Below are 16,669 nucleotides of genomic sequence, written 5' to 3'. Positions count from 1 at the left end.
CGACAAGCCGGTCAAAAATGGTCGTAAAATTGCCTTTGGACTAATCGAAAGTATGACGTAAACCAAATGCAGTCAGCCGTTCAATCTCGCTGTGCCCACACCATTTAGGACACCATGCTTTCACCCCTAATGGGTCGGCTGGGCCCAGATTAAGAAACATGCCTTTCACAAACGCTCTTCTCGCTTTCCTGTTAACACAACACCATGAACGAAATACACTATTTGGCAGACCGTGTTATTTTTGGCATATGCCAGAAATTGCTTATTTTTGGCGTTTTCAAATTTTTATTTTTGGCGGTTTTGGCATTTGTCTGCTGAAATGCCAAAAATAACACGGCCTGGATATGACTGTGTACAATACTTGAGCAACCAGTTTTTTAGGACGCAATAAGCACCATTACCCCTTTGACGTTGGAAAATATCAAATCTGGATTGTAACACTTGAGCTCGAAAACTCACCGTAACTACATTCCCGCATGTACTATGTCTATATTTATTAGTTGATGTATATTAGCCTGCCTCCTTGAGTAGTGTTATGGGAATCGTTTGGTACGCACCAATCCCAGAAGGCCACGTCGCCTTAATTGCCACGCCTACATTGCCACATCATCCGCCCATTGCCGCACCTATAGGACACCCATTGCCACATCATCCACCCATTGCCGCACCTATAGCACGCCCATTGCCGCACCTATAGCACACCTATTGCCACATCATCCAAGTTTGGCACATCACATACCACATTCATCTGTGTCACATCATCAAGCGCCACACCTATAGTGCCACATCATCCATTGCCACATCATCACCGCATTGATTGCCGCATCTATATTGTGCACAGCGCCGCATCAACCAGCGCGATGTCGATTGCTGCACCTATAACACTCATTACCACGCCAAAACTTACCTTAGCTAGAATCGAACCTGGCTTGGATGGGTATAATGTCACGTCGCTCACCACCAGGCTATTGAGCAAACTACCCGTATTGAGCTGTTTTGAGAATATAACCGCCGATTCTCTCTTAAATTCCGAGACAACACCTTTTTCGAGTTATTACACATAAATGTAAGACTATAACAGCTGTGTCATCATTAATTAGTCAATGATTTCGGGGAATTCTGCAAATGCAACTTAATAATACAGATATCGCAACCATAAAGGCCTACGATCACGCAAAGCTCATGCACCGCGCATATTGCCGAATACTATTCCAAGAAATTGACGCGTGTAAATGCGGCACGAATATAGTTGCTTACGATTCCAAGAAGTCGGATCACATCGACAATATGAATTAGAACATTCTAAATATAGTTGCGATTCCAAAAAGTCGGGCCACATCGATAATGGGAATTAGAACATTCTAAATATAGTTGCGTTTCCAAGAAAACGCCGCGCTGGCGTTACGAATTAGAATGTTTAGTTCCGACGTAAAGCAATTCGCATTCTGAAAACTTCACATTTCTATTACAAGTATTGCCATGTGCGCAGGGACGCAGGTATCGCAGCTGAGGTAAGACCAATGTATTTTCGTGTCAATTTAAACTCAATTTAGCTATAATTTCTCGATGCAGCATTAGCTTACGCGAATTGTGAACGCAGATTGATTTACGTTGAGATTTCTCCAATAGCTAACGTAATGGTGAGTCCTGCGCGTGGCTATAATGTTAACCGGCAATATAGCCGAAGTCGCACAAATTCGAATGTATACGCAAGTTTTCTGTTAAAGGTAGACTATCTAGGCTCGCTTATTACTCGAATCTCGGTGTGGTTATAATAATTAGCAAGAGCAATAGTTTATCACCTATATTTAAATTCGCTCATTTCATTTCAGATCAAAACGCCGACATCGCATATACGCAATTTACGCTCGGAAAATTTCGCATTTATCACAACTATCGCGCTATGCACTTCACCTAATGACGCAGGTGATTTAGGCTACATTTCCGTATAGATTCGCACTAAATTTGGTTATAATTACGCGGGTATGCACTTCGGATTTGAGATGGATGTTAGTCTATGAATTCTTGCTTTACTCACGACCTAAAGTTGATAAATTGCGAGTTGTAGCAAGCATCTAACTACTGAGATTATGCCGATTTTACAAGTCCATAAGCTGCTGCTTTTAGATATGTGATTTTAATAGCTAGTGCACTGATGCTTTTCCGATAGTGAATTAAATCTATAGCTAAACCTATGTCTATGCTATAATTTATCTCCCATTTTAAAACGCTATGCCACTGCAGGTTGAAGCTATAACATTTCAGATCACTGACATCACATCTGTTCCAGACGGTAGCGTTCAAGGCTACATCTTTGCGCAGCTATATCTATATCGAAGAAGTGTGCCGAGGTCGTATCATTTCAACTCGCTCAACTATAGCATAGATTGTGCCCGCAAAATGCAAATTCGTATTAAGTGTAGGCTGGCTAGCTTCGCTTATTACTCGATGTTCAGTAACGCCGTATTAATGTAAGCTGCGTTTGCCGGGGCTATAGGAACGAAGTCACTCAATACAAATTCCTGGCTCTTGCTAGATGATGATAATATGAAGCCACTAGTCCATAAGCTGCTGCTTTTAGATATGTGATTTGCATTATGCCGATTTTACAAGTCCATAAGCTGCTGCTTTTAGATATGTGATTTTAATAGTTAGTGCACTGATGCTTTTCCGACAGTGAATTAAATCTATAGCTAAACATATGTCTATGCTATAATTTATCTCCTAAAACGCTATGCCACTGCGGGCTATAACATTTCAGATCACTGACATCACATCTGTCCCAGACGCTAGCGTTCAAGGCTACATCTTTGCGCAGCTATATCAAAGAAGTGTGCCGAGGTCGTATCAAAGTCGCTCAACTATAGCATAGATTGTACCAGCAAAATGCAAATTCGTATTAAGGGTAGCCTGCCTAGTCCCGCTTATTACTCGATGTATAGTAACGCCGTAATGTAAGTTGCGTTTGCTGTAGGAGCGAAGTCACTCAATACAAATTCCTGTTTCTTGCTAGATGATGATAATATGAAGCCACTAGCCCATAAGCTGCTGCTTTTAGATATGTGATTTGCATTATGGCGATTTTACAAGTCCATAAGCTGCTGCTTTTAGATATGTGATTTTAATAGCTAGTGCACTGATGCTTTTCCGACAGTGAATTAAATCTATAGTTAAACCTATGTCTATGCTATAATTTATCTCCTAAAACGCTATGCCACTGCGGGCTATAACATTTCAGATCACTGACATCACATTTGTCCCAGACGCTAGCGTTCAAGGCTACATCTCTGCGCAGCTATATCAAAGAAGTGTGCCGAGGTCGTATCAAAGTCGCTCAACTATAGCATAGATTGTAGCAGCAAAATGCAAATTCGTATTAAGGGTAGCCTGCCTAGTCCCGCTTATTACTCGATGTTCAGTCCGCCGTAATGTAAGCTGCGTTTGCTGTAGGAGCGAAGTCACTCAATCGGGGCTATAGGAACGAAGTCACTCAATACAAATTCCTGGCTCTTGCTAGATGATGATAATATGAAGCCACTAGTCCATAAGCTGCTGCTTTTAGATATGTGATTTGCATTATGCCGATTTTACAAGTCCATAAGCTGCTGCTTTTAGATATGTGATTTTATTAGCTAGTGCACTGATGCTTTTCCGACAGTGAATTAAATCTATAGCTAAACCTATGTCTATGCTATAATTTATCTCCTAAAACGCTATGCCACTGCGGGCTATAACATTTCAGATCACTGACATCACATCTGTCCCAGACGCTAGCGTTCAAGGCTACATCTCTGCGCGGCTATATCAAAGAAGTGTGCCGAGGTCGTATCAAAGTCGCTCAACTATAGCATAGATTGTAGCAGCAAAATGCAAATTCGTATTAAGGGTAGCCTGCCTAGTCCCGCTTATTACTCGATGTTCAGTACCGCCGTAATGTAAGCTGCGTTTGCTGTAGGAGCGAAGTCACTCAATCGGGGCTATAGGAACGAAGTCACTCAATACAAATTCCTGACTCTTGCTAGATGATGATAATATGAAGCCACTAGTCCATAAGCTGCTGCTTTTAGATATGTGATTTGCATTATGTCGATTTTACAAGTCCATAAGCTGCTGCTTTTAGATATGTGATTTTAATAGCTAGTGCACTGATGCTTTTCCGACAGTGAATTAAATCTATAACCTATGTCTATGCTATAATTTATCTCCTAAAACGCTATGCCACTGCGGGCTATAACATTTCAGATCACTGACATCACATCTGTCCCAGACGCTAGCGTTCAAGGCTACATCTCTGCGCAGCTATATCAAAGAAGTGTGCCGAGGTCGTATCAAAGTCGCTCAACTATAGCATAGATTGTACCAGCAAAATGCAAATTCGTATTAAGGGTAGCCTGCCTAGTCCCGCTTATTACTCGATGTTCAGTACCGCCGTAATATAAGCTGCGTTTGCTGTAGGAGCGAAGTCACTCAATACAAATTCCTGGTTCTTGCTAGATGATGGTAATATGTAGCCACTATCACCTAACCGAAAGCAAGTCTCTACTGCTGATTGAGATGATTGCTATAATGAACGTAGCGAATATCGCCCTTAAACGTACTAAGCAAACTTTGAAACTATTGATTTTATTCATATATACATTTACACAATTTCATTTTCTTGCTTCAGCTCCTTGACGAAGCGTCGTACGATCGAATCATTCTTGCGGTGATCTTCCCCAAAGGAATTTAAATAACGTTCCGTACTCCATCCGCGCGCCTTATGGACGATGAAGCTTAGACAATGATGACCGCACGCTCTGGAACGTTTGTGCTGCAGACGCTTTATGGAGCAGGTATAATTTTCTGGTTCTATAAAGCACGCAATCTCGTATTTCAGCGGCATTAAGCCAAAGCTATCGTGAAAATGTGTCTCATCCTCATCCGCGTAAATGCATATCCAGTGACTTCCGATTTTTCGAGCTTCGTCATAATTGATCACGATAGCATAAGGAGGAGGGGGTCGCCTCGGCAGTCGATCGATAGGAAATGTGCCAAGGAAAATATGTTTTGTTGACTCGCAGCATCACAATATTTGGTCTATTTCACCCCCGTTCATAGCACGGTCACTTTACGACTGCTACTGATTTGCAATAGCTTCTGGAATTCCATGAAACAGAGCAAAGTAGTTTCCGCTGTTAGCCCGCCAGCAGGAAATGTGATTCGTAAACTTAAGGTACCACTCTTTTGTAAGTCAAAGCAATCATCCAAATCATCAGGGCGCAAATTATAAACCAGTAGACAGAAACCACTAGCGAACTCTTCAGGTGTTAGGAGTCCTGTGTTTTTCTCCATTGCTCCCGTACCTTCAATCAGGTTATGGTAAAGCTCCGTGTAATGACCCTTATCGAAATCTAGCTCATAACCTCCCTCCGGAATCAGAAATCCGTTCAGTTTCAGTTCGAGTCGTTGCATATTATTGTGTATGAAATTATAAGGATTTTTCGTAACATCTCCTTGAAATGCTTTCGTAGCTACCATTCCGATGATTAGGCGAGAAGGTAGAGTCCCGCTATATAGATTCCCGATATCTATCTGCGTCGTAGCAGCCGCAAATGTTCGGGTGATCAACTTCATGTCGATATACGGATATTTCGCTTGGGCATTAACCATCATCGCTGTCTTCACATCGTCGCTGACTCGTACGCTACATAACTGTAATTCCTTTTTCGTTAAGGTGAATTGACCGGTAGCATCTCCCATCATGAAAAAACTTTTCGGATTCAAGGTAAGCTCAAACTCGAGAGGCACGTCATGTAGGATGTAGCGGTCTTGCAGACATAGTCCGTGATGGATTTTCGCACGTATTTCCACCACGTTATCATCCTTATAGGCTTTACTCCTGTTGTAATATCCTTTGTTAGCCGAAGCGTTAGTTCCACCGATCGTATCCATTTTTCCTAAAGTATCCTTTCTCCATCCTGAGGCCCTCAGTGTGGTATTTTGCACGTCAAGCGGAGTGAATAAATTGTGCAGATAGGACGAATAACACTGTACTTTTATATCTTGTTTCAAAGTTTCGTTAGCGACTTTAATTTGTAGTTGAGAAATCAAGGAATTCAAGATATTATTTACAACTCCAACATCATCATCGGCACCAATTGCTTCGCCACCTTTCTTTAATTGTAAATGAAATAAGAAATAGCTCTCGCTCAAATCGATAAAGTCTTCTGAGCCTTCGAAGCGGAATGTTATCACACTAGAGTTGTTCGAAATCGGCGCTATCTTGATGATTCTTTTCTTTTCGACGCTAGTCTGTGTCGCGGGAATGTGAAATAAATCCAATGAGGGATGTACCGCCTCTGGGGACTGTACATGAATTAACTCCGCCATCTATCAAGTCTCAAGTAACAAATGATGCTTATCGCCGTGTAATATATATTTAATCGAAAATATCTTTGCGACGTCTCTTTTTCGCGATTTTGCGACTCCGTCTTGGCATTTTTCTTTTTCTCAGTAAAGAATCGAGAGCGTTCCCAGCGGCTTCTTTTCCGCGTATTTTAAGACTATCGCCGACATTCTCTCCATTAAGAACATCAGAGGCTACTTGCGCACCGGTATGTAGTAGACGCTTCCCGAGTGATTTTGCACCTTTCGAAATTAGGGGCATAACGCTTCTTCCGAACGAACGAAATAAGTTTCCAAGTCCATGACCTCTCTGCACTTTACCCCGAAAAAAATTGATATCACCACCGCTCTGTTGGTGATAATAGTTTCTGAACGCCTCCCGATCACAGCAATAATGACTCCTCATGATGTCTCAAAGCAAGTGTGAGATGAAGAGGTGCGTTCCCAAACTTTATAGCTTCGCCTTTATCATTACGAAGCATAACGCGTATCTCGCTTACTCGCTCCGTATTCAGAGGAAAGAAATATATTTTTTTGAATAGCATATGCTGATATTCATCTATTCCTGTCGTAACGCGGATATTGCGTAGTAGAGGCGCACTCGTATCACCTACAATTTGAGGGGTGATGACATCCGTATAAACTAAAACGTTGGTCACGGACACAGGTTCCCCTTGAAAGTGAATTTTTCTTCGTCTATGTAATCCACCATCTAGCTCTACCTCCGAACGAGCGCCTCCTCTGAGAACGGGGTTTCTATTATCCATAAAAAGTCTCGGACCGCTAGAACTCTTGTAAGGTCCCGCTATCAAGACCGGACCAGAACCATCTACCCAAATAAATCGTGCTTTTTTCTGATCGTGATTGATACGCTTCATCAAACTAATTTTATCATGATAATCACCAGCCGGGAAATAATAAAAATTATTATCGCCTTCCGCATCATTCACGTACCATAATAAGCCGTCGTAAGGCTCGAACGTGGGCTGAAAATTATTTTTAAAAGACAACTCGGCAAGCCCTATCTCCCATTCACCAGAATCTATCGGTTTCGCGAGATCGATAGTAAAATCAGACTCGTGTGACGTAATATGAATATATTTCATAATGCAACTCCCCGTCTACGAAAATGCAATACAACACTCGAAGGAGAACTTCGAAAGGGTATTTTCTCACCCTTCTCATCAAGTAGCGATATTTCGACGCGTTCTAGCCTATTTATATTAACAGGGAAATAAAAAGGCTTCGTGTAATATTTCGAAAATGATTTACGATTGTTCACCTGTATGACGCGTAACAACGGTAAGAGCCTACCGCTATCTTCTTGTGGCTCAATGATATTACAATGAACATAAACGAAATCGATAGTCGGATCATGTCGCATGCGAAAGTTCAAATGAATGATACCCTCGGTGAAAAAATAATTCCACAATGTGCAATTAGTATTCGGGAAATGAAACACCAATAACTCCTCCCTCGTTTCCTTATGCATAAGAGCACCGTACAATTCTCCGAGGCGTAGCAAGCTACTATGCCCTATGTCCGTCTCTGGTCGCAATTTGTCGGTTACCTCGTTATGAGGTATAGAGATAGACATACTATGATTTTCAGGGAAACATGTTACTTTTGCATCAGGATTGTCTCTTTCCAACGATCTATACATGTCATATAATGAGTCGTATTCTCCCAATTTAAAATGAAATTTTCTTGTTCTCTTTTGCGATCTGATCCCATACCTATTCTTCGTGATCCTATACTGTTTTTGATAATCCGTAGGGAAGGAGATCTCAGCCAGAGAAACTTCTGTATCTTCCACGTTTTTCGGGACGTCCAATTCAACGCAATAACTCGCTGTTGTATTATCAGGAAATTTATCCATGGAAGCGTTCGAAAATAGCGTGACGTAGCTCATATTTTGAGCTTGGGATTCGGAAGCATATAACCAACGCAAGAGGAGAGCAGTGATATCCAAAGCTCTTTGTTCCCATTCGAAATGGTAAGATTATAGAGAGAGAACGATACGATGACCAGTATGATTACTAGTTGCGCCAAAAACTGATAAAGGTTCCGACTAGACGATATCCTTCTTATCGACCCAGCTGTCGAATCCACTTCCATATCCCAACCAGCGCACTAAATACTGTTCTCGTCCCGCACGTTTACGCCTTCTTATAATCTTCTCGACACGCCAAGTTTGCGGTTCTTTTACGCGTTGGAGCTCCTCTCTATAAAATCTACCCTGTATGACTTCACCACCGTAATCACGTAAGCGATACATTGGGGGATCTCCCTTTTGGGCGTCTGCGATATAGAAAATTTCCCGTTGCCAGTTGGGTAGGCTGCTTTTCTCAAAAAGATTTCGAATTTTTGATATACGGACGGGTACTCCTACAGCGAGGTCGGGTTGTTTAGCTTCTTGAACCCCGTAAAGTCTTCTCCAAACCGATTCCTGATTAGACGAATTCACTTGGTTTGGGGCCATGGCAATGCTACGATGGTACGTCCTGTTGTAGGAGTAAGTAAAGTCATCGAGAGCGCTCACGTAATTCCTCGTGTTATTTTTTGTGAAAAATCGATACATAATCGCCTTCATAGTACGAATCACTCTTTCGACGACAGAGGATTTTAATTCGCTCCTCGTATAGAAATATCTAACTTTGTTCTCCTTTAGATAGTTCTGGAAAGCGCGATTGGTATATTCGCTACCTTGATCGGTTTGTAACACTAACGGTACGCGTTCACGAAACACACGTTTGAAAGCAGAAATCATACTTGAAGCAGTTTTATTTTTAATCGCTATCATCCAAAGGTATTTGCTAAAAATATCAATCACGACCACCACAAAACGAAAACCGCTATTGTACTTTGAAATAGATTGCAGATCCATCAAATCGCTCTGAAACTGAGCATTGATACCAGAGACCACTACACGTTCACGCCTAAATTTCTTACGTAACGGAAAATGAAAAGTATAAGTATCTTGTCCTTTAAGCCATTCTTTTTCCTTTTGCAAATAGGCGCCCCTATACGATTTGGGCTGTTTCGGATCAAAATAGTCTACGTCTCCCATTCTTTCCCGTATATACGGGGATTAGGCTTACGCTGTCTCTTATAAAGCCAGGGAAACGAAGGTTGTGGAATCCGGCGCGGGCGTTTCTTTTGCGGGCGCTTTTCTTTCGCTACGGGGCTCGCGAGCCCCGTGTGTGCGGCGGGAGGGCGGGCGGTCGCTGCGTCTACGTCTTTTCTCAAGTTTCTCAGTTGAGCAATACCATGCCTATACAGAGCAAGTTTCTCGGAAGCATTCAATGGAGAGCTTTTAATTTTCGATATATGTTTATCAAATTTCTTTTCCCATTCGTCCTTGCTTCGAAATGCGGGAAATTGTAGTTCACGCATTCTTCCCGAAAAGTTTACCCAACAGACTCCCGATGACGGGGATTGCAGCGCCTAATATAGCTAAAACAGACTAGTTAGAAAAAAGTTGCTATTTTATCATAATCTTTATACCTGAGAGGAATCCACCCTTTTGTAGCACCCTCCGTTGACCTCTGCGAGTTTTTTGCGCCAGCAATTGTCTGATATCGGATTTGTGTTTTCCAAGCCTCAACTTTCTCGACGGGGAGATACGTACTGTCCCCGAAGCCAAGTTATGAACGCACTGGCAGACGCAACTTAAAAATTGATTGTTCGATAAAAGTTCTTTTCGCTGTTTCCCTTTAGCGTTTTTCAAAAGTTTTAATTTAACGTGATAGTCGCTCAATCGTTTTCGAGATATGTTACTTCCCCTCTTCGACATGTTGAATGCCCTAAAATCTGCAGCGCGAGCTGTATTTATTCTTGATATACCGTCAACTTTTGATGTGGGAATATTTTGCTGCGAAGACGATAATTTTCGTCTGTCTCTTGCGTCACGTCAACCAGTATGTACGAGAACGGTTTTCGAGTTGCCTTTTTATAAGCCTCCGTAAGGAATCCGGCTTTATCCGGGAACATTTGACGCGAAAGAAAACTGATTTGACTCGCGTCACGAGGATTTTTAAATATCACGATATAGCTCGCGCTCAGGGTCATATCCCGAAAGCCTTGACCCCTATAGAACAAATTTTGACAAATGAACACGACACCAATCTTTGCGTGATGGCTGTATCGAGTGAATAGATCTCTGGCCTCTTTCGCTTCCGTCATCATGTCGTCGATCACCAAGAGAACGTGCCTATTTCCTTTCTGTAACTTTTTGAGCTCGGAGAGCCCTTGCGAAAATTCTACCCCTTTCATTTTATCGTACAACGCCTGATAATTATTATACAACCATACAATTTTTTCAGGAGCCGGTCTAATCATCTTCTCTGCGTTCTTCACCAACTCATAAGTAAAATAACTCTTCCCGCTACTGCTCGGACCAGCCACGATCATCCGAAACGGAGCATGCAATGTACGTATTCGATCCATTTATTACAGAGATAAAGGCAATGTATGAATTCCATCATTAAGCACAATCCTTTTATAATAACCATAACTCAAAGCACTTCGATATTGCTTATACGTAAACATATCGCTCCCATAGCAACGAAAACCATTATTGACGCCACCCGTGATCGATCTATTTTGAAGAATGCCTTTGAAATCTTTGAAAGTTTTGTTGGCCGTTTTTTGAAGCCCTTTCGAGCTGTACTTATCGGTGTCGCCTTTGCAATAATAGGTCTTGGAATTCAGGCCTATAAATCCATGACCGACCCATTCCTCTTTGAATAAACCAGGTATACGTTTCGAGTAATTGCGAACCTCAATGCAGCAAGCTTTATCAGTTTTAAAACCAACGGGATCTCGTTCAAAATCGCATTTATGCTCTGCACATGCGCGAGCCACGAACCATTTGTCGTGATTTTCAAAAAATTGTTTTTTCATGGAAGGCTTGATGAGAGAATAGATCGTATCGGAGCTTAAGCTTATGTACGCCGAATCAGTATCTGTTTCGAGGAAAGCCCAATCGCTATCGTCCAAATACACATGCAGACAGTCATATAGGAACTGGAGCATTCTCAGCTTGGCACAGCAGAATATAAAGAAGCCCACAATGACTGGGTTTTCGTGACAAATGTTAAGGGGGCGCGTAGCTACTTCGAGCAAGCCTTCATCGCTCTTATCAATTTCAACAGCATCGACAAAAAATTTTTTTTCAACGCGCGATGGTAATTCTTCCAACGTAACGTATTCGTGTTCCCTATATTTATTAGGGTTTTGAATAGTACGACCGAAAGCACTATTTCCGGATTTCCGGCCGGATCTTTCGGGAGGACATCGCCTTTGCGACGCTCAGAGGATACTCGCTCAACGAAGGGTGTGAAAACTTGTTTTGGTTCATATTCGACAGCTTGGAATACGTGAGTCACGATCATGCCACTTTTCAAGTACCACTGAAGCAAATCCGTATTAAACAACTGTTTTTTCGTGAAATAACTAGAGCCAAGAAATTTTTTTGGAAACTTAATATTGTTTTCCTTCGCGTATTCACGCATATGTTCACCGATATCGCACTCGTTTACTTCCATATGTTTGAAAAAAGGAGGTAACTCTTCGAATTTCGATTTTAAATGGTCGGGACAATGAATGTCACACTCGATTGCACCGAAAAATGACCCGTCGAGCGTGCGCTTGAGCAACTGCGCCTCAGTGAGATAATAAGCTTTCGTGACTTTACGCTCGAACTTTGAGACAAATTGCGCAATTTCAGGGTCTCGTTTCATATTCGTCCAAACGCACTCCTTCATTCGGATAACGGTATATCCCAATTTTTCCAAATATTCCGTGTTTTGTTTGGTGAGTTCACGCCTTTCGGTGTTCTCTTTATCGGGGAAGCAGCTCCTACAAGCGTGGTAATAGCACCCATCGTACTGAAAGATGAGTTTACCGGCGTTCCCGTCGACAAATAGGCGCTTATTTCCGATTCTCACTTGACTACCGTTCCACGCGTGCTGAATTTTGATGTCACGAACGTGACTTTCGTATTCCAACCATTCCCGCTCCGCATGAGTAGGCCAAACGCGCTGTTTATGGAATTTTTGCTTTTCCTCATCATAAATCCACCTTATAGGGTAACCCGTTGGCATATTTTGATTTATGCATTGCAAATAGAGGGCATTTGCGTCATATCCTACTACTTTCTTGACGGTTTTAGCACTGTCACCGTAGCGAAGACTGCGTATTTTCGTTTCATCTGCCATAGCGTACCGTGACGTAATCTGTGACAAACCTCCTATCAAGTTGTTCAGAATCGTTTCGTGAAGGTCAGCATTGGCCTTATTCAGAAGAGTAATATCATAGCAATCACGAAACATCAGTCTACTCGCTATATTCGGAAGGCTCACGTTACCCTTGAACATATCGATACCAAGCGTTTTGTAGAATTCGGAATTGGTATTCAGCGCGGTCAAGAAGCCAATGACGTCACCTTCGTTGTAATATCGGAGAAAATCACGGAATGTGGTCATACCCTCGCGTTCCCACACAGCGACGCATTCTGCGTATTGCTCGTCTGTTATATTCGAATTGCGATGCGCGTTGTAAAACGATTCATGGCTCGGTAGCGATGTTTCATCGAGGCGTTCGATGCTATCAAGATATTCGTAGGGGAAATAAAATTTTGCGTTTACCCCATCCCCGTATAGCTTCATGTAAGCGTCCAAACTATAACCCGGACTCAGGAATAGCGAAATGTCCAGAAATTTTAATCTGTGCGTTGCGATTGTCAAATAGGCGCTGTTTCTTTTCAAAACGAAGAATCCGCTTTCCTTGTACAAGGATTTGATTAGATATTTCTTGCATAAATTCAGATCATAGCGCGAGGAATTGAAACCGATTATGGGTATCTGATCGAGCCACGTATGGAGTCGAAGCGAGATATAATCCAAATAGGATCCCCTATTGCTAGGATCGATCAATTTCCGTTCTTCAATCAAATTCTCAAGTTCGATTATTTCATTAGCGAAAGATTCTCGCATTTCGGCTGAGGCGAGTTCCTGTACGCGATAAATTTCCCCGATCATTTCATCGATTAACGTCTGAGGGCAACCCTCGGATATGAAAGTTTTCGTTTCATTCGTTACGTTATTCGATAAGGATACGGAGACGGGAACATGCCGATTAACGTATTCTACTTTTGCAGAATTAGCTCTGAGCTCATCCTTCACGAGCATGGATTCAAAGTCAAAACACATACGGTACGGGAAGAATCTCTTTTGTTCCTCAACGAAAATACCTTCGGATTCCAATTGCTCGAATACGGTAGGTTTAGGTCGATATACGCCACTAGCATATTTCCGCCCTTGGGATGTTTTGCATTCGCGTTTTACGTGACGCGTCAAATTACTCTTGGTCGAAAAGAAAATTTTAGTCACAAAAGAATGTCTGGGAATAAAGTTCGATATTTGTTATCAGGCAAGAATGACCACTTTCCATGTGTATATGAACCACTGGCCCATCCGCTTCGGATTGCCGCAATATAAATGCTTGATGATCGCGTTTTTCATAAACAAGTATCTTTACATGAAAACATTCCTCGACTTTGCTTAATTCATCGAGCGGTACACCATCATCTATAGGGATACGGTAACGTTCACGAAATTGAGATGCCAATTGTGCGACGTGCTTCTCGTCTTGTTTTTTCCCAAAGAAACGGGATAAGCAACGGAAGAGGCATAGCGAATCGTTAAGCAGTTCTCCGCGTCTATTTCGAATAAACGCATTTATATAACGACATTTTTTCAGCTCCTTAGAAATGGATGCGCTAGGGCAGCCCAATAAAACTCGAGGCATTTCGTACAAGAAAAATTGGATATGTAATATAGCAACGCAATAAAACTTAGTGTCTGGTCTTGCTTGTCTCGCTTGTTCGTAAGCAGCTGATAAATCGATTTCGTTGATGAAACGATCAAAGTCCTCACGTGAAAGTATAACTCTCGGTATATTCAAAACAGCATGGGTCGATTGCGGATGAAAATAGCTATGTCTTTCTGTCTCTCGATTATACAGCAGGAAGCCATATGCATAGTTCAATTTGAATTGGCGCAATCTTCTCGGGTATATCGATGACATGCGCGCATGAATGTCATTCATACCTCTTGCGACCAGACGTACATTGATCACCTCCCTCGCACCTCTCGCAACCCTCCTGCTGTTTATCCACTCGGAATCGATAATCGAGTTGGAGTGCGATTGCAAAACCTCTGTTGCGTCGTTATTAAAACCGAGCGATTCGTCGATGATGAAGCTAGCATCTTCCTCGTAGCGTCTTCGACGAGCCATATATTTTTAAGTATTTTCTGCAAAAATATACATTCACAAATTTATTCCATATTTCAAACGCAATTTACACTTGAAAGCTTCATAAAGGAACAGGAATTTGATGTTTTCTAGGTTACGCAGTTCATCAGCGTTGGGAGCAAATTTATCGATATCTTTCAGCACATTTTTTGCAATAACGAGAAAATCTTTTTGCCATTCCCCATATCCTTCCAATGAGACCATTTTTCGCCAAGTGGCAACTCTCTTGATATCGTCATCAATAAAACCTTCAAAGGTAGCGGTCGTAGCATCTCGCGTACGTCTTGTCTCTCCCGGCCCGTATTGTTGTAACAACATATTTAGATCTTTACCACAATTAAAAGGTTCCATAATATTCTGAGAAAACAAATCAAATATACCAGTCATTGTACTGTCGTTTGAGCTCATCGAATTTGGCATAAAATTCACGTGCATGCACATCGTTTTCAACATAAGAGGAATCGCTCTCAAATTCGGAATCTGACGGTATGAATGTACGAGCAAATATATCATGTATAATTTTACGGCGAGCATGCTTATTCATCTCAGGCAAGTAGGAAGGATAACACTGATTACCAAAGCGAATAATCACTGTGCTAGATTGAAACATCCCTCCCAAATTGCGTAACATAACATCACTACCATTCTGAATTTCAGATACGAGCCAAAACGACGACGGCTTTACTCGTCCGTAAGCAGACTGCAAAGGATTGCGATTAACGTACATAATGGCTTCCTGCAACATCTTGTTATCGAAAAATAGAGACCCACAATTGCGCATCACTGAAATAGATTTCTCGGTACTGTGAAATTTGAATGCCTCTAGATTTGCATGAAAAGGATCTAGGAAGTTGGCGATATCGTCAGAGAGCAACAAATCGATCAACACTTCTTTCCCTGTTTGATTTTTGCCTTCTATAAAGAAGTGGGGCGCAAAATATTTCTTATGCATATGACCCTCCATTAGAGTGATAATGAACACAGCCCGGAGAAAATTAGGGCTCCGTTTTCGATCAACAAACAACACCTCCTCGATATTCCGCTCGAGAGAACGGAAAAATAGTATACCATCATCAATTGTAAGTAGAGGGTAATCCAAATTATAAATCAGACCATCAAACTTTTCCTCATCCAATACGTTATTAGCGATACGACGTCGCTTATTGCGAAAGGGGACGAATAAACTCTCCGTGGGGCACTGATCGGTGAGTGAGGCGGGCTTTGAGCACTGGCCACAGCTGTCGAGTTATCAGTACTGTGCGGAGGCATAAATTGAGCACCAACTGGTAGTACGCTTTTATCAAAGTCGAGTCTGCGCTTAGATTTAGGTTCGCTTGGTCCCATCACTGGCCGTGGTATACCGATATTGATTGGAGTCATCACGTCGGCTGATGGAGCCTCATCAGATTGCGCCACTGCCTCGTCAATAATTGTTAGGTCATCATCACCAGCTTCTGCCTCTTTACTCTTTTCAGCTGCAATCGTAACTTCGATCAATTCTGCATCGACATCGGAATCGAAATCGCCAATCGGTAATGTATCTGCTTGATTATCAGGAATCATAGTTGTTGATTCGCTAACTACGTCGCTTGCTTTCTCTATTGTCGACATCCTTTTTGCGGTATAGTTTAGTTCGGTTTCGAACCTCTCTTATATAGTGAAGTACATGCGCTTGACACGCGGAGAGCGCGTGATTGTACTCGTGGCATTCTTACTAGCATTCTAATTATTGATAATACGTACCAGGAACGGATATGAGCTACGTGTCTTTTCTGTGAGCAGTCGACATTCTAATTTCCATGATACGACCTCGGGGCTGATCATTCGATCGGTACCAAGCACATTTTTTCGATGGTGCATAGCTCAATATCTATATAAAGCATACTGATCATGAGAGTATATCAATTCGGATAGCAGTGTCGAACATTGATCAAAGCGATTCGCTACCTATGCGTAGTGTGGATCC

At 42.0% G+C, this 16,669-nt stretch overlaps 1 protein-coding gene and 1 long non-coding RNA gene across 5 annotated transcripts in view; both read left to right on the top strand.

The window, feature by feature from the left end:
• LOC145447432 (uncharacterized) overlaps positions 1-16,669 on the top strand; it is a 38,548-nt gene that overhangs the window by 12,421 nt on the left and 9,458 nt on the right. The gene's annotated exons all lie outside the window — the stretch shown is intronic.
• Positions 529-15,872, top strand: LOC145447548 (uncharacterized). 4 transcript variants are annotated; one of them, XR_013917649.1, is made up of 8 exons: positions 529-1,511; positions 1,833-1,926; positions 4,667-4,832; positions 5,714-5,764; positions 8,251-8,380; positions 10,710-10,816; positions 13,547-13,665; positions 15,361-15,872. It is a non-coding gene; the product is annotated as an uncharacterized LOC145447548 (long non-coding RNA). The 4 variants fall into 4 exon arrangements; XR_013917650.1 differs by lacking the exons at positions 13,547-13,665; positions 15,361-15,872 and adding an exon at positions 6,494-6,593 and having other exon boundaries at positions 10,710-10,926; XR_013917647.1 differs by lacking the exons at positions 13,547-13,665; positions 15,361-15,872 and having other exon boundaries at positions 10,710-10,926.

Source organism: Botryllus schlosseri, chromosome 1 (assembly GCF_051294905.1).
Source record: "Botryllus schlosseri isolate E-star chromosome 1, Bs_hap1, whole genome shotgun sequence".
Classification (NCBI taxonomy): Eukaryota; Metazoa; Chordata; class Ascidiacea; order Stolidobranchia; family Styelidae; genus Botryllus; species Botryllus schlosseri.
The sequence above is the reverse complement of the archived record's forward strand: the minus strand, read 5'-3'. Positions and strand labels throughout refer to the sequence as shown.